Here is a 17,760-nt window from a genome sequence, read left to right as displayed (position 1 = left end):
TGCCAGTATGGTATTTAATGTACCAAGCACCACAGAGGGCATCTTAGAGAGGCCCCCTGAAACCTAACCTACAATCCACGTCTGTTCTGAGGCTGCCTAGGCTGCCACACAGCGGACATGTTGCTGGACCCCTGGGTAGGAGAGCCCCTGCTCTCCTGGGTCTGCAACAATGCACATCCTGGGCGAGATGCTAGATCTCCTCCCCCAGGATGGGCAGGGGGAAGCTTCAAAGGCATGCCGCCTCTGTGAGCTTCCCCAGGCCACTTGCAACCCCCACTCTGGCGGGAAGCTTGGCCGGAAACCCCAAACAAGGACAGGGGATGGGCCAGCCTGCCAACTCCACCCCTCAGGTGGGGAAGGCGAGGTGAAGCACATCTCCGGGCGCTCGCCATCTTGAAGATGGGAGCCCTACCCAATCAGGACTAGGCTGCTGCCCCCCTCCCAGAGGAGAGTGGCTGAATAGGGGGTGTACTCACCCCAGGACAGGGACCCATTAGTCCCTGCCCTTCGCCTACCTGTAACGCCCCTAAATTTAGTATTTAGGGGCACCCTGAACCTTCCTTCCCCAGATTCCAGATTCCGAAATACAAAGAAGAGGAAGAAGAAAGAAGACCTGCCCTGCAGCTGCTAAGAAGAGGAAGACACCAACTGCTTTGGCACCAGCCCTACAGGCCTGGCGACACTCGAACCTGCTCCTGCTCCAACCCGGCATCTATTGTGGCCAGCAACCTCACAAACCCCGGAGGACCTGGCTACCTTTTGGCTCTAAGCCCCTGGGACTCCCATGAGTAGAGGCTCTACTCAAAATCTACTTCTAATCCCTGGCATCAGCCCGGAACCGCGAACCCTACACACTCTGCACCCGCCAAGCCTGGCCTGTGCCGGAGTGACCAAAGACCACGAGGACGACCCCACGACGACTGTGAACCCGAGTCCGGCACCCAAGGACTTCCCTAGACGCTCCTGACGACACCTGCAGCCTCAGAACCAGGTACCCCCCCAACGCGATCAACAGAGGGTAAGATTTCCCGACACCAAAAGGCACCCCTGCACCCGGCGCCCTGCGGCTCCCTGTGCCCAAATCCTGGGTACCTACCTATCCTCCAACTACCCAACTTACCTCTCGAAGTGGTTGTGGCACCTAAAGAATCTTCGTCCCCGAGCTTGCAATCTTTTTCTAAACCGGAGCTCTCCCATTGAAATCAATTGAGCGCCCAAGAGCTCAAAAGCACCCTGCACCCAGCCGCCCGAGTGGCCCTGGCAGTGTAACCTCTACACCTATCTACTTCCCCATTTGCCCTGAGCAAGTGACCAGGAGCCCAGCTCCCACAGCCGCGTAGCCTGCTAGTCAGCAGCCACCAACCAAGGCCCCCCTACCTCTCATAGGATAACATTGGGCCTAACTCTCTCTGCACCCGGCTGCCCCTGTGCCGCTGAGGGTGAAAACACTCTACCTACCTGACCCTGGGAGACCCCTGAGTCTATGCCCAGAACCTTAACTCTGCCAGTCGAGTACTTACCTTTAAACCGATAACTCAATTTTCTCCATAGGGTAACATTGACTGGTTTCTTCTGAAAATTTCTTCAAAGTGTGGAGTTTTCAAAACTTAGAAATTCACCAAAAATCAGCCGAGTAACGAAAACGAAAATACTCACCTGCTATTAGGTGAGCTCCCAGTGCTTGATCTTGGTGCCCAGCACTGACTCTGAAAAATACTTACAACTGTACTTACCAGTAACCCAATTTTCTTCCATGGCGAATCATTGACTGTTTTTCTGTGAAATTTCTTCAAAGTGTCAATTTCTGCAAACTTTAAATATTCTTTAAAAATCGTATAACTTCTGAAAACGTAATTACTTACCTGTTTTGGATAAAGGTCTCAGTACTGAGTCTAGGCACCCAGTACTGGATTACAAAAGTAACGAGAACATACTATACCTGCAGCTTGAATTTTCTTCCATAGGGAATCATTGACTGTTTTCTATGAAATTTCTTCTAAGTGTCAACTTTTAAAATAGCAAAATATTACTTAAAAATCCTAGTAGTAACTAAGTCGACTTTTATCACTTGTTTCTAAGTACTGTCCCAGGACTGAATCTAGGATCCAGTCCTGGAATCTCTAAAGTAATCCTGAAAGTAATCTATTGCAAATAACTTTAAATTTCCATTGAACTCAATGCATTATTGTGTTTAAAACTGTGTTGCCTATTGCAACAACTTATAACTTTCTACAAAAGCCAATTGCATATTGCAAAAGTATTTAAATAAAGCATCTCATTCTGAGAAAGTATATTTTAATTCCTATTGTTGGTTCTAAAACAAAACAGACATATATTTTTTATACAAACCATTGGCCTAGAGTTCAGTTATTGAGTGTGTGAAATCATTTTGCTGACTGAGTGTGTACAACAAATGCTTTACACTGTCCTCTGATACTGCCTTACTGCTCGACCAAGCTACCACTTTAGAGACTAAGGTTATTTCTAACTTTAGCCTCTGCCAAACCTCTGGGGATTGTGGACTCTGTACACCCTGTACCTATTTTGGAACAGTATATACAGAGCCACTTTCTCACAATAGTACATTTGATCTAAAACCTAGAGAGATGCTGAATAAATGTCTGAATCTTCGGACACTGCGCAGCTTCTAAAACAATTAGCACCCAAAGTTTAATATGTGTACCTTACCTAATGATTAAGCGGACCCTCTTTTACGCATATAAAAAACACGTTGGTTGAAATGAAACAGTTAATGAAAAACATATCGAGCAAAGAGTATTGATATTCTATGAAAAATATCTACACCTTTTTTCTTACTGAATAAATACATTGATGTATAATCAATCATTTTTTGACACAATTGATCTAGCCTCCGTAAAGATTATCCTAAATTACCAACAACAACTATTGTTCTAGTTGACAAGACTGGGTATTGCGTAAAGTTTTGAATAAGCAACAATCACACCTCGTATACACCGCATTGGTTACAATACTGCCACTATTCAAAGATAACGTCCAATTGGCAATATGAGCAGTCCCACAATCGTGACACTTTTGTCTCTTTCAGGGAGACAAAGTTGGAACATATGCACTGATCAGAGAGATATGCAAGCATGCTTTCTATGTTTTCTATCACTCAGGTCAAAAGCCAGACATCAGGTGGACTATTTTATCTTCTGTTGGTTCTGCAGAAAAGTACCCATTGGGCTCTGGGATTCCATATGCTAATTAGCAGATTTCACTATACAGCCTCCTTTGGCACCTCCCTTCATCCCTCTCTATGTGTGATGTCATCAGTACATGATTCTGTATGCAAACACATATACTCCTAAGCCCCATCTGGCTCCTCCCAAAACGAGTTATTGCACCTAAATGCAAGCAGAGCAACCAAAGGAGTACTATTCTAGAATATTACAAGAGTTCACTTTGGCACCTCTTTGTTCACCCAGATACAAGATGCCTTTCTTGTAAAAGGATACATATCAGTCTGCCGACAAAGGAGTGTACAATCTCAGCTATTCACTCAATAGCAGACAAAATAGCACATTAGCTCTGCTACTTAGAGAGATGCTGAATGAATGTCTGAAGCTTTGGACACTGTGCAGCTTCCAAGACAATTAGATCACAAAGTTTAATACGTGTACCTTACCTATTGATTAAGAGGACCCTTTTCCACTGATATGAGAAACACTTTAGTTGAAATAAAACAGTTGTTAAAAAAACATATTGACCAATGAGTATTGACATTCTATGAAAAATATCTACACCTCTTTGCTTACTAAATAACTATAATGATGTATAATCAATCTTCTTTTGACACAATTTATCCAGCCTCCATAGAGACTATCAAAAATTGCCAATATCAACTATTTTTCAAGTTGACATGGCGGGGTATTGGGTAAAGTTTTCAATAAGCAATAATCACGCCTCGGATAAACCTCATTGGCTACGATACTGCCACTGCACAAAGATAACATCAGCTAGGCGATATGAGCAGTCCCACAACGGTGACACTTTTGTCTGTTACAGGGAGACAAATTTGAAACGTGCACCGATCAGAGAGATATGCAAGCATACTTTCTATGTTTTCTATCACTCGAGTCAAAAGCCAGACATCATATGTACTACTCTATCTTCTGTTGCTTCTGCAGGTAAGTGCCCGTTGGGCTCTGGGATTCCGTATGCTAATTAGCAGATTTCACTATACAGCCTCCTTTGGCACCTCCCTTCATCCCTCTCTATGTGGGATGTCATCAGTACATGATTATGTATGCAACCACATATCCTCCTAAGCCCAAGCAGGCTCCTCCCACAACTAGTTCTTGTACCTAAATGCAAGAAAGCAACCAAAGGTGTACTATTCTAGAATATTACAAGAGTTAACTTTGGCGCCTCTTGTTCACCCGGATACGAGATGCCTTTCTTGTAAATGGATACATATCAGTCTGCGGACAAAGGAGTGTACAATCTCAGCTATTCACTCAATAGCCAACAAAATAGTTGTGTGAAAGTGCCATCTTTCTTGAATGGTATGCCCCCACTTTTTGCTGAATTGCTGAATGTACTTTGACTGAGTGTGCCCTGGACTCCTGCCAATCAGGAGCCCAGGGCCTATGTTCCTTCCCAAAACAAAAATCTCAAAACAAAATTGGCAAACCCTGGCCACATGTCAGCCCCTGGTAAGTGGTACCCTAGGTACCCAGGGCCTTGTGACCAGGGAAGGCCTCTAAGGGCTGCAGCACTCATTGTGCCACCCTTAGAGGCCCTGTACCCTAACACACACACACTGCCCTGGCAGGCTGAGTGTCTGGGTACAAGACAAAACAGAGAATCGACATGGCACACATCCCTGTGTGCCATGCCCACAACCTTCACTGCCCTGGCATACATCAGCCACCCCTCTAGCTGGGTGCCCTATGCCAGTGGTGTGGGCACAGAGGCAGGAGCCCGGTGCCCCTACAGTACCCAGGTCCATTCCTGGGCCCTGTAAGTGCAGTGCTTCCATTTAAGAGTACATGGTGCTGGGAGCTTGTCAAACACGAACTCCACAGCACTATAATGGCAGCACAGAAGACTGAGAAGTTTGGTATCAAACTGCTCAGCACATTAAACCCACACTGATGCCAGTATGGTATTTAATGTACCAAGCACCACAGAGGGCATCTTAGAGAGGCCCCCTGAAACCTAACCTACAATCCACGTCTGTTCTGAGGCTGCCTAGGCTGCCACACAGCAGACATGTTGCTGGACCCCTGGGTAGGAGAGCCCCTGCTCTCCTGGGTCTGCAACAATGCACATCCTGGCCGAGATGCTAGATCTCCTCCCCCAGGATGGGCAGGGGGAAGCTTCAAAGGCATGACGCCTCTGTGAGCTTCCCCAGGCCACTTGCAACCCCCACTCTGGCGGGAAGCTTGGCCGGAAACCCCAAACAAGGACAGGGGATGGGCCAGCCTGCCAACTCCACCCCTCAGGTGGGGAAGGCGAGGTGAAGCACATCTCCGGGCGCTCGCCATCTTGAAGATGGGAGGCCCTACCCAATCAGGACTAGGCTGCTGCCCCCCTCCCAGAGGAGAGTGGCTGAATAGGGGGTGTACTCACCCCAGGACAGGGACCCATTGGTCCCTGCCCTTCGCCTACCTGTAACGCCCCTAAATTTAGTATTTAGGGGCACCCTGAACCTTCCTTCCCCAGATTCCAGATTCCGAAATACAAAGAAGAGGAAGAAGAAAGAAGACCTGCCCTGCAGCTGCTAAGAAGAGGAAGACACCAGCTGCTTTGGCACCAGCCCTACAGGCCTGGCGACACTCGAACCTGCTCCTGCTCCAACCCGGCATCTATTGTGGCCAGCAACCTCACAAACCCCGGAGGACCTGGCTACCTTTTGGCTCTAAGCCCCTGGGACTCCCATGAGTAGAGGCTCTACTCAAAATCTACTTCTAATCCCTGGCATCAGCCCGGAACCGCGAACCCTACACACTCTGCACCCGCCAAGCCTGGCCTGTGCCGGAGTGACCAAAGACCACGAGGACGACCCCACGACGACTGTGAACCCGAGTCCGGCACCCAAGGACTTCCCTAGACGCTCCTGACGACACCTGCAGCCTCAGAACCAGGTACCCCCCCAACACGATCAACAGAGGGTAAGATTTCCCGACACCAAAAGGCACCCCTGCACCCGGCGCCCTGCGGCTCCCTGTGCCCAAATCCTGGGTACCTACCTATCCTCCAACTACCCAACTTACCTCTCGAAGTGGTGGTGGCACCTAAAGAATCTTGGTCCCCGAGCTTGCAATCTTTTTCTAAACCGGAGCTCTCCCATTGAAATCAATTGAGCGCCCAAGAGCTCAAAAGCACCCTGCACCCAGCCGCCCGAGTGGCCCTGGCAGTGTAACCTCTACACCTATCTACTTCCCCATTTGCCCTGAGCAAGTGACCAGGAGCCCAGCTCCCACAGCCGCGTAGCCTGCTAGTCAGCAGCCACCAACCAAGGCCCCCCTACCTCTCATAGGATAACATTGGGCCTAACTCTCTCTGCACCCGGCTGCCCCTGTGCCGCTGAGGGTGAAAACACTCTACCTACCTGACCCTGGGAGACCCCTGAGTCTATGCCCAGAACCTTAACTCTGCCAGTCGAGTACTTAACTTTAAACCGATAACTCAATTTTCTCCATAGGGTAACATTGACTGGTTTCTTCTGAAAATTTCTTCAAAGTGTGGAGTTTTCAAAACTTAGAAATTCACCAAAAATCAGCCGAGTAACGAAAACAAAAATACTCACCTGCTATTAGGTGAGCTCCAAGTGCTGGATCTTGGTGCCCAGCACTGACTCTGAAAAATACTTACAACTGTACTTACCAGTAACCCAATTTTCTTCCATAGGGAATCATTGACTGTTTTTCTGTGAAATTTCTTCAGTGTCAATTTCTGCAAACTTTAAATATTCTTTAAAAATCGTATAACTTCTGAAAACTTAATTACTTACCTGTTTTGGATAAAGGTCCCAGTACTGAGTCTAGGCACCCAGTACTGGATTACAAAAGTAACGAGAACATACTATACCTGCAGCTTGAATTTTCTTCCATAGGGAATCATTGACTGTTTTCTATGAAATTTCTTCTAAGTGTCAACTTTTAAAATAGCAAAATATTACTTAAAATTCCTAGTAGTAACTAAGTCGACTTTTATCACTTGTTTCTAAGTATTGTCCCAGGACTGAATCTAGGATCCAGTCCTGGAATCTCTAAAGTAATCCTGAAAGTAATCTATTGCAAATAACTTTAAATTTCCATTGAACTCAATGCATTATTGTGTTTAAAACTGTGTTGCCTATTGCAACAACTTATAACTTTCTACAAAAGCCAATTGCATATTGCAAAAGTATTTAAATAAAGCATCTCATTCTGAGAAAGTATATTTTAATTCCTATTGTTGGTTCTAAAACAAAACAGACATATATTTTTTATACAAACCATTGGCCTAGAGTTCAGTTATTGAGTGTGTGAAATCATTTCGCTGACTGAGTGTGTACAACAAATGCTTTACACTGTCCTCTGATACTGCCTTACTGCTCGACCAAGCTACCACTTTAGAGACTAAGGTTATTTCTAACTTTAGCCTCTGCCAAACCTCTGGGGACTGTGGACTCTGTACACCCTGTACCTATTTTGGAACAGTATATACAGAGCCACTTTCTCACAATAGTACATTTGATCTAAAACCTAGAGAGATGCTGAATAAATGTCTGAATCTTCGGACACTGCGCAGCTTCTAAATCAATTAGCACCCAAAGTTTAATATGTGTACCTTACCTAATGATTAAGCGGACCCTCTTTTACGCATATAAAAAACACGTTGGTTGAAATGAAACAGTTAATGAAAAACATATCGAGCAAAGAGTATTGATATTCTATGAAAAATATCTACACCTTTTTTCTTACTGAATAAATACATTGATGTATAATCAATCATTTTTTGACACAATTGATCTAGCCTCCATAAAGATTATCCTAAATTACCAACAACAACTGTTGTTCAAGTTGACAAGACTGGGTATTGCATAAAGTTTTGAATAAGCAACAATCACACCTCGGATACACCGCATTGGTTACAATACTGCCACTATTCAAAGATAACGTCCAATTGGCAATATGAGCAGTCCCACAATCGTGGCACTTTTGTCTCTTACAGGGAGACAAAGTTGGAACATATGCACTGATCAGAGAGATATGCAAGCATACTTTCTATGTTTTCTATCACTCAGGTCAAAAGCCAGACAACAGGTGGACTACTTTATCTTCTGTTGGTTCTGCAGATAAGTACCCATTGGGCTCTGGGATTCCATATGCTAATTAGCAGATTTCACTATACAGCCTCCTTTGGCACCTCCCTTCATCCCTCTCTATGTGTGATGTCATCAGTACATGATTCTGTATGCAAACACATATACTCCTAAGCCCCATCTGGCTCCTTCCAAAACGAGTTATTGTACCTAAATGCAAGCAGAGCAACCAAAGGAGTACTATTCTAGAATATTACAAGAGTTCACTTTGGCACCTCTTTGTTCACCCAGATACAAGATGCCTTTCTTGTAAAAGGATACATATCAGTCTGCCGACAAAGGAGTGTACAATCTCAGCTATTCACTCAATAGCCGACAAAATAGCACATTAGCTCTGCTACTTAGAGAGATGCTGATTGAATGTCTGAAGCTTTGGACACTGTGCAGCTTCCAAGACAATTAGATCACAAAGTTTAATACGTGTACCTTACCTATTGATTAAGAGGACCCTTTTCCACAGATATGAGAAACACTTTAGTTGAAATAAAACAGTTGTTAAAAAAACATATTGACCAATGAGTATTGACATTCTATGAAAAATATCTACACGTCTTTGCTTATTAAATAACTATAATGATGTATAATCAATCTTCTTTTGACACAATTGATCCAGCCTCCATAGAGACTATCAAAAATTGCCAATATCAACTATTTTTCAAGTTGACATGGCGGGGTATTGGGTAAAGTTTTCAATAAGCAATAATCACGCCTCGGATAGACCTCATTGACTACAATACTGCCACTGCACAAAGATAACATCAGCTCGGCGATATGAGCAGTCCCACAACGGTGACACTTTTGTCTGTTACAGGGAGACAAATTTGAAACGTGCACCGATCAGAGAGATATGCAAGCATACTTTCTATGTTTTCTATCACTCGAGTCAAAAGCCAGACATGATATGTACTACTCTATCTTCTGTTGCTTCTGCAGGTAAGTGCCCGTTGGGCTCTGGGATTCCGTATGCTAATTAGCAGATTTCACTATACAGCCTCGTTTGGCACCTCCCTTCATCCCTCTCTATGTGGGATGTCATCAGTACATGATTATGTATGCAACCACATATCCTCCTAAGCCCAAGCAGGCTCCTCCCAAAACTAGTTCTTGTACCTAAATGCAAGAAAGCAACCAAAGGTGTACTATTCTAGAATATTACAAGAGTTAACTTTGGCGCCTCTTGTTCACCCGGATACGAGATGCCTTTCTTGTAAATGGATACATATCAGTCTGCGGACAAAGGAGTGTACAATCTCAGCTATTCACTCAATAGCCGACAAAATAGTTGTGTGAAAGTGCCATCTTTCTTGAATGGTATGCCCCCACTTTTTGCTGAATTGCTGAATGTACTTTGACTGAGTGTGCCCTGGACTCCTGCCAATCAGGAGCCCAGGGCCTATGTTACTTCCCAAAACAAAAATCTCAAAACAAAATTGGCAAAACCTGGCCACATGTCAGCCCCTGGTAAGTGGTACCCTAGGTACCCAGGGCCTTGTGACCAGGGAAGGCCTCTAAGGGCTGCAGCACTCATTGTGCCACCCTTAGAGGCCCTGTACCCTAACACACACACACTGCCCTGGCAGGCTGAGTGTCTGGGTACAAGACAAAACAGAGAATCGACATGGCACACATCCCTGTGTGCCATGCCCACAACCTTCACTGCCCTGGCATACATCGGCCACCCCTCTAGCTGGGTGCCCTATGCCAGTGGTGTGGGCACAGAGGCAGGAGCCCGGTGCCCCTACAGTACCCAGGTCCATTCCTGGGCCCTGTAAGTGCAGTGCTTCCATTTAAGAGTACATGGTGCTGGGAGCTTGTCAAACACAAACTCCACAGCACTACAATGGCAGCACAGAAGACTGAGAAGTTTGGTATCAAACTGCTCAGCACATTAAACCCACACTGATGCCAGTATGGTATTTAATGTACCAAGCACCACAGAGGGCATCTTAGAGAGGCCCCCTGAAACCTAACCTACAATCCACGTCTGTTCTGAGGCTGCCTAGGCTGCCACACAGTAGACATGTTGCTGGACCCCTGGGTAGGAGAGCCCCTGCTCTCCTGGGTCTGCAACAATGCACATCCTGGGCGAGATGCTAGATCTCCTCCCCCAGGATGGGCAGGGGGAAGCTTCAAAGGCATGCCGCCTCAGTGAGCTTCCCCAGGCCACTTGCAACCCCCACTCTGGCGGGAAGCTTGGCCGGAAACCCCAAATAAGGACAGGGGATGGGCCAGCCTGCCAACCCCACCCCTCAGGTGGGGAAGGCGAGGTGAAGCACATCTCCGGGCGCTCGCCATCTTGAAGATGGGAGGCCCTACCCAATCAGGACTAGGCTGCTGCCCCCCTCCCAGAGGAGAGTGGCTGAATAGGGGGTGTACTCACCCCAGGACAGGGACCCATTGGTCCCTGCCCTTCGCCTACCTGTAACGCCCCTAAATTTAGTATTTAGGGGCACCCTGAACCTTCCTTCCCCAGATTCCAGATTCCGAAATACAAAGAAGAGGAAGAAGAAAGAAGACCTGCCCTGCAGCTGCTAAGAAGAGGAAGACACAAACTGCTTTGGCCCCAGCCCTACAGGCCTGGCGACACTCGAACCTGCTCCTGCTCCAACCCGGCATCTATTGTGGCCAGCAACCTCACAAACCCCGGAGGACCTTGCTACCTTTTGGCTCTAAGCCCCTGGGACTCCCATGAGTAGAGGCTCTACTCAAAATCTACTTCTAATCCCTGGCATCAGCCCGGAACCGCGAACCCTACACACTCTGCACCCGCCAAGCCTGGCCTGTGCCGGAGTGACCAAAGACCACGAGGACGACCCCACGACGACTGTGAACCCGAGTCCGGCACCCAAGGACTTCCCTAGACGCTCCTGACGACACCTGCAGCCTCAGAACCAGGTACCCCCCCCAACGCGATCAACAGAGGGTAAGATTTCCCGACACCAAAAGGCACCCCTGCACCCAGCGCCCTGCGGCTCCCTGTGCCCAAATCCTGGGTACCTACCTATCCTCCAACTACCCAACTTACCTCTCGAAGTGGTGGTGGCGCCTAAAGAATCTTCGTCCCCGAGCTTGCAATCTTTTTCTAAACCGGAGCTCTCCCATTGAAATCAATTGAGCGCCCAAGAGCTCAAAAGCACCCTGCACCCAGCCGCCCGAGTGGCCCTGGCAGTGTAACCTCTACACCTATCTACTTCCCCATTTGCCCTGAGCAAGTGACCAGGAGCCCAGCTCCCACAGCCGCGTAGCCTGCTAGTCAGCAGCCACCAACCAAGGCCCCCCTACCTCTCATAGGATAACATTGGGCCTAACTCTCTCTGCACCCGGCTGCCCCTGTGCCGCTGAGGGTGAAAAAACTCTACCTACCTGACCCTGGGAGACCCCTGAGTCTATGCCCAGAACCTTAACTCTGCCAGTCGAGTACTTACCTTTAAACCGATAACTAAATTTTCTCCATAGGGTAACATTGACTGGTTTCTTCTGAAAATTTCTTCAAAGTGTGGAGTTTTCAAAACTTAGAAATTCACCAAAAATCAGCCGAGTAACGAAAACGAAAATACTCACCTGCTATTAGGTGAGCTCCAAGTGCTGGATCTTGGTGCCCAGCACTGACTCTGAAAAATACTTACAACTGTACTTACCAGTAACCCAATTTTCTTCCATAGGGAATCATTGACTGTTTTTCTGTGAAATTTCTTCAGTGTCAATTTCTGCAAACTTTAAATATTCTTTAAAAATCGTATAACTTCTGAAAACTTAATTACTTACCTGTTTTGGATAAAGGTCCCAGTACTGAGTCTAGGCACCCAGTACTGGATTACAAAAGTAACGAGAACATACTATACCTGCAGCTTGAATTTTCTTCCATAGGGAATCATTGACTGTTTTCTATGAAATTTCTTCTAAGTGTCAACTTTTAAAATAGCAAAATATTACTTAAAAATCCTAGTAGTAACTAAGTCGACTTTTATCACTTGTTTCTAAGTACTGTCCCAGGACTGAATCTAGGATCCAGTCCTGGAATCTCTAAAGTAATCCTGAAAGTAATCTATTGCAAATAACTTGAAATTTCCATTGAACTCAATGCATTATTGTGTTTAAAACTGTGTTGCCTATTGCAACAACTTATAACTTTCTACAAAAGCCAATTGCATATTGCAAAAGTATTTAAATAAAGCATCTCATTCTGAGAAAGTATATTTTAATTCCTATTTTTGGTTCTAAAACAAAACAGACATATATTTTTTATACAAACCATTGGCCTAGAGTTCAGTTATTGAGTGTGTGAAATCATTTCGCTGACTGAGTGTGTACAACAAATGCTTTACACTGTCCTCTGATACTGCCTTACTGCTCGACCAAGCTACCACTTTAGAGACTAAGGTTATTTCTAACTTTAGCCTCTGCCAAACCTCTGGGGACTGTGGACTCTGTACACCCTGTACCTATTTTGGAACAGTATATACAGAGCCACTTTCTCACAATAGTACATTTGATCTAAAACCTAGAGAGATGCTGAATAAATGTCTGAATCTTCGGACACTGCGCAGCTTCTAAATCAATTAGCACCCAAAGTTTAATATGTGTACCTTACCTAATGATTAAGCGGACCCTCTTTTACGCATATAAAAAACACGTTGGTTGAAATGAAACAGTTAATGAAAAACATGTCGAGCAAAGAGTATTGATATTCTATGAAAAATATCTACACCTTTTTTCTTACTGAACAAATACATTGATGTATAATCAATCGTTTTTTGACACAATTGATCTAGCCTCCGTAAAGATGCAACAATCACACCTCGGATACACCGCATTAGTTACAATACTGCCACTATTCAAAGATAACGTCCAATTGGCAATATGAGCAGTCCCACAATCGTGGCACTTTTGTCTCTTACAGGGAGACAAAGTTGGAACATATGCACTGATCAGAGAGATATGCAAGCATACTTTCTATGTTTTCTATCACTCAGGTCAAAAGCCAGACATCAGGTGGACTACTTTATCTTCTGTTGGTTCTGCAGATAAGTACCCATTGGGCTCTGGGATTCCATATGCTAATTAGCAGATTTCACTATACAGCCTCCTTTGGCACCTCCCTTCATCCCTCTCTATGTGTGATGTCATCAGTACATGATTCTGTATGCAAACACATATACTCCTAAGCCCCATCTGGCTCCTCCCAAAACGAGTTATTGTACCTAAATGCAAGCAGAGCATCCAAAGGAGTACTATTCTAGAATATTACAAGAGTTCACTTTGGCACCTCTTTGTTCACCCAGATACAAGATGCCTTTCTTGTAAAAGGATACATATCAGTCTGCCGACAAAGGAGTGTACAATCTCAGCTATTCACTCAATAGCCGACAAAATAGCACATTAGCTCTGCTACTTAGAGAGATGCTGAATGAATGTCTGAAGCTTTGGACACTGTGCAGCTTCCAAGACAATTAGATCACAAAGTTTAATACGTGTACCTTACCTATTGATTAAGAGGACCCTCTTCCACAGATATGAGAAACACTTTAGTTGAAATAAAACAGTTGTTAAAAAAACATATTGACCAATGAGTATTGACATTCTATGAAAAATATCTACACCTCTTTGCTTACTAAATAACTATAATGATGTATAATCAATCTTCTTTTGACACAATTGATCCAGCCTCCATAGAAACTATCAAAAATTGCCAATATCAACTATTTTTCAAGTTGACATGGCGGGGTATTGGGTAAAGTTTTCAATAAACAATAATCACGCCTCGGATAGACCTCATTGGCTACGATACTGCCACTGCACAAAGATAACATCAGCTAGGCGATATGAGCAGTCCCACAACGGTGACACTTTTGTCTGTTACAGCGAGACAAATTTGAAACGTGCACCGATCAGAGAGATATGCAAGCATACTTTCTATGTTTTCTATCACTCGAGTCAAAACCCAGACATCATATGTACTACTCTATCTTCTGTTGCTTCTGCAGGTAAGTGCCCGTTGGGCTCTGGGATTCCGTATGCTAATTAGCAGATTTCACTATACAGCCTCCTTTGGCACCTCCCTTCATCCCTCTCTATGTGGGATGTCATCAGTACATGATTATGTATGCAACCACATATCCTCCTAAGCCCAAGCAGGCTCCTCCCAAAACTAGTTCTTGTACCTAAATGCAAGAAAGCAACCAAAGGTGTACTATTCTAGAATATTACAAGAGTTAACTTTGGCGCCTCTTGTTCACCCGGATACGAGATGCCTTTCTTGTAAATGGATACATATCAGTCTGCCGACAAAGGAGTGTACAATCTCAGCTATTCACTCAATAGCCGACAAAATAGTTGTGTGAAAGTGCCATCTTTCTTGAATGGTATGCCCCCACTTTTTGCTGAATTGCTGAATGTACTTTGACTGAGTGTGCCCTGGACTCCTGCCAATCAGGAGCCCAGGGCCTATGTTCCTTCCCAAAACAAAAATCTCAAAACCAAATTGGCAAGCCCTGGCCACATGTCAGCCCCTGGTAAGTGGTACCCTAGGTACCCAGGGCCTTGTGACCAGGGAAGGTCTCTAAGGGCTGCAGCACTCATTGTGCAACCCTTAGAGGCCCTGTACCCTAACACACACACACTGCCCTGGCAGGCTGAGTGTCTGGGTACAAGACAAAACAGAGAATCGACATGGCACACATCCCTGTGTGCCATGCCCACAACCTTCACTGCCCTGGCATACATCAGCCACCCCTCTAGCTGGGTGCCCTCTGCCAGTGGTGTGGGCACAGAGGCAGGAGCCCGGTGCCCCTACAGTACCCAGGTCCATTCCTGGGCCCTGTAAGTGCAGTGCTTCCATTTAAGAGTACATGGTGCTGGGAGCTTGTCAAACACGAACTCCACAGCACTATAATGGCAGCACAGAAGACTGAGAAGTTTGGTATCAAACTGCTCAGCACATTAAACCCACACTGATGCCAGTATGGGATTTAATGTACCAAGCACAACAGAGGGCATCTTAGAGAGGCCCCCTGAAACCTAACCTACAATCCACGTCTGTTCTGAGGCTGCCTAGGCTGCCACACAGCAGACATGTTGCTGGACCCCTGGGTAGGAGAGCCCCTGCTCTCCTGGGTCTGCAACAATGCACATCCTGGGCGAGATGCTAGATCTCCTCCCCCAGGATGGGCAGGGGGAAGCTTCAAAGGCATGCCGCCTCAGTGAGCTTCCCCAGGCCACTTGCAACCCCAACTCTGGCGGGAAGCTTGGCCGGAAACCCCAAATAAGGACAGGGGATGGGCCAGCCTGCCAACCCCACCCCTCAGGTGGGGAAGGCGAGGTGAAGCACATCTCCGGGCGCTCGCCATCTTGAAGATGGGAGGCCCTACCCAATCAGGACTAGGCTGCTCACCCCCTCCCACAGGAGAGTGGCTGAATAGGGGGTGTACTCACCCCAGGACAGGGACCCATTGGTCCCTGCCCTTCGCCTACCTGTAACGCCCCTAAATTTAGTATTTAGGGGCACCCTGAACCTTCCTTCCCCAGATTCCAGATTCCGAAATACAAAGAAGAGGAAGAAGAAAGAAGACCTGCCCTGCAGCTGCTAAGAAGAGGAAGACACCAACTGCTTTGGCCCCAGCCCTACAGGCCTGGCGACACTCGAACCTGCTCCTGCTCCAACCCGGCATCTATTGTGGCCAGCAACCTCACAAACCCCGGAGGACCTGGCTACCTTTTGGCTCTAAGCCCCTGGGACTCCCATGAGTAGAGGCTCTACTCAAAATCTACTTCTAATCCCTGGCATCAGCCCGGAACCGCGAACCCTACACACTCTGCACCCGCCAAGCCTGGCCTGTGCCGGAGTGACCAAAGACCACGAGGACGACCCCACAACGACTGTGAACCCGAGTCCGGCACCCAAGGACTTCCCTCGACGCTCCTGACGACACCTGCAGCCTCAGAACCAGGTACCCCCCCAACGCGATCAACAGAGGGTAAGATTTCCCGACACCAAAAGGCACCCCTTCACCCGGCGCCCTGCGGCTCCCTCTGCCCAACTCCTGGGTACCTACCTATCCTCCAACTACCCAACTTACCTCTCGAAGTGGTGGTGGCACCTAAAGAATCTTCGTCCCCGAGCTTGCAATCTTTTTCTAAACCGGAGCTCTCCCATTGAAATCAATTGAGCGCCCGAGAGCTCAAAAGCACCCTGCACCCAGCCGCCCGAGTGGCCCTGGCAGTGTAACCTCTACACCTATCTACTTCCCCATTTGCCCTGAGCAAGTGACCAGGAGCCCAGCTCCCACAGCCGCGTAGCCTGCTAGTCAGCAGCCACCAACCAAGGCCCCCCTACCTCTCATAGGATAACATTGGGCCTAACTCTCTCTGCACCCGGCTGCCCCTGTGCCGCTGAGGGTGAAAAAACTCTACCTACCTGACCCTGGGAGACCCCTGAGTCTATGCCCAGAACCTTAACTCTGCCAGTCGAGTACTTACCTTTAAACCGATAACTCAATTTTCTCCATGGGGTAACATTGACTGGTTTCTTCTGAAAATTTCTTCAAAGTGTGGAGTTTTCAACACTTAAAAATTCACCAAAAATCAGCCGAGTAACGAAAACAAAAATACTCACCTGCTATTAGGTGAGCTCCCACTGCTGGATCTTGGTGCCCAGCACTGACTCTGGAAAATACTTACAACTGTACTTACCAGTAACCCAATTTTCTTCCATAGGGAATCATTGACTGTTTTTCTGTGAAATTTCTTCAAAGTGTCAATTTCTGCAAACTTTAAATATTCTTTAAAAATCGTATAACTTCTGAAAACGTAATTACTTACCTGTTTTGGATAAAGGTCCCAGTACTGAGTCTAGGCACCCAGTACTGGATTACAAAAGTAACGAGAACATACTATACCTGCAGCTTGAATTTTCTTCCATAGGGAATCATTGACTGTTTTCTATGAAATTTCTTCTGTCAACTTTTAAAATAGCAAAATATTACTTAAAAATCCTAGTAGTAACTAAGTCGACTTTTATCACTTGTTTCTAAGTACTGTCCCAGGACTGAATCTAGGATCCAGTCCTAGAATCTCTAAAGTAATCCTGAAAGTAATCTATTGCAAATAACTTGAAATTTCCATTGAACTCAATGCATTATTGTGTTTAAAACTGTGTTGCCTATTGCAACAACTTATAACTTTCTACAAAAGCCAATTGCATATTGCAAAAGTATTTAAATAAAGCATCTCATTCTGAGAAAGTATATTTTAATTCCTATTGTTGGTTCTAAAACAAAACAGACATATATTTTTTATACAAACCATTGGCCTAGAGTTCAGTTATTGAGTGTGTGAAATCATTTCGCTGACTGAGTGTGTACAACAAATGCTTTACACTGTCCTCTGATACTGCCTTACTGCTCGACCAAGCTACCACTTTAGAG

General features: G+C 45.9%; 5 non-coding genes across 5 annotated transcripts; all 5 read right to left on the bottom strand.

Annotated features, from left to right (window-relative positions):
• Nucleotides 1–2,869: 2,869 nt before the first annotated feature.
• Nucleotides 2,870–3,010, bottom strand: LOC146783624 (U4 spliceosomal RNA). Its single transcript, XR_014971247.1, has one exon. It is a non-coding gene; the product is annotated as a U4 spliceosomal RNA (small nuclear RNA).
• An 821-nt stretch (nt 3,011–3,831) lies between these two features.
• LOC146783623 (U4 spliceosomal RNA) lies at nt 3,832–3,972 on the bottom strand. Its single transcript, XR_014971055.1, has one exon. It is a non-coding gene; the product is annotated as a U4 spliceosomal RNA (small nuclear RNA).
• Nucleotides 3,973–7,989: 4,017 nt separating this feature from the next.
• Nucleotides 7,990–8,130, bottom strand: LOC146783622 (U4 spliceosomal RNA). Its single transcript, XR_014971192.1, has one exon. It is a non-coding gene; the product is annotated as a U4 spliceosomal RNA (small nuclear RNA).
• An 821-nt stretch (nt 8,131–8,951) lies between these two features.
• Nucleotides 8,952–9,092, bottom strand: LOC146783621 (U4 spliceosomal RNA). The gene has a single exon (XR_014971120.1). It is a non-coding gene; the product is annotated as a U4 spliceosomal RNA (small nuclear RNA).
• A 4,910-nt stretch (nt 9,093–14,002) lies between these two features.
• On the bottom strand, nt 14,003–14,143 carry LOC146783620 (U4 spliceosomal RNA). Its single transcript, XR_014971131.1, has one exon. It is a non-coding gene; the product is annotated as a U4 spliceosomal RNA (small nuclear RNA).
• Nucleotides 14,144–17,760: the final 3,617 nt, after the last annotated feature.

This window comes from Triturus cristatus, chromosome 11, assembly GCF_964204655.1.
Source record: "Triturus cristatus chromosome 11, aTriCri1.1, whole genome shotgun sequence".
In the NCBI taxonomy this organism is placed as follows: Eukaryota; Metazoa; Chordata; class Amphibia; order Caudata; family Salamandridae; genus Triturus; species Triturus cristatus.
This window is presented reverse-complemented; position numbering and strand designations above follow the sequence as displayed.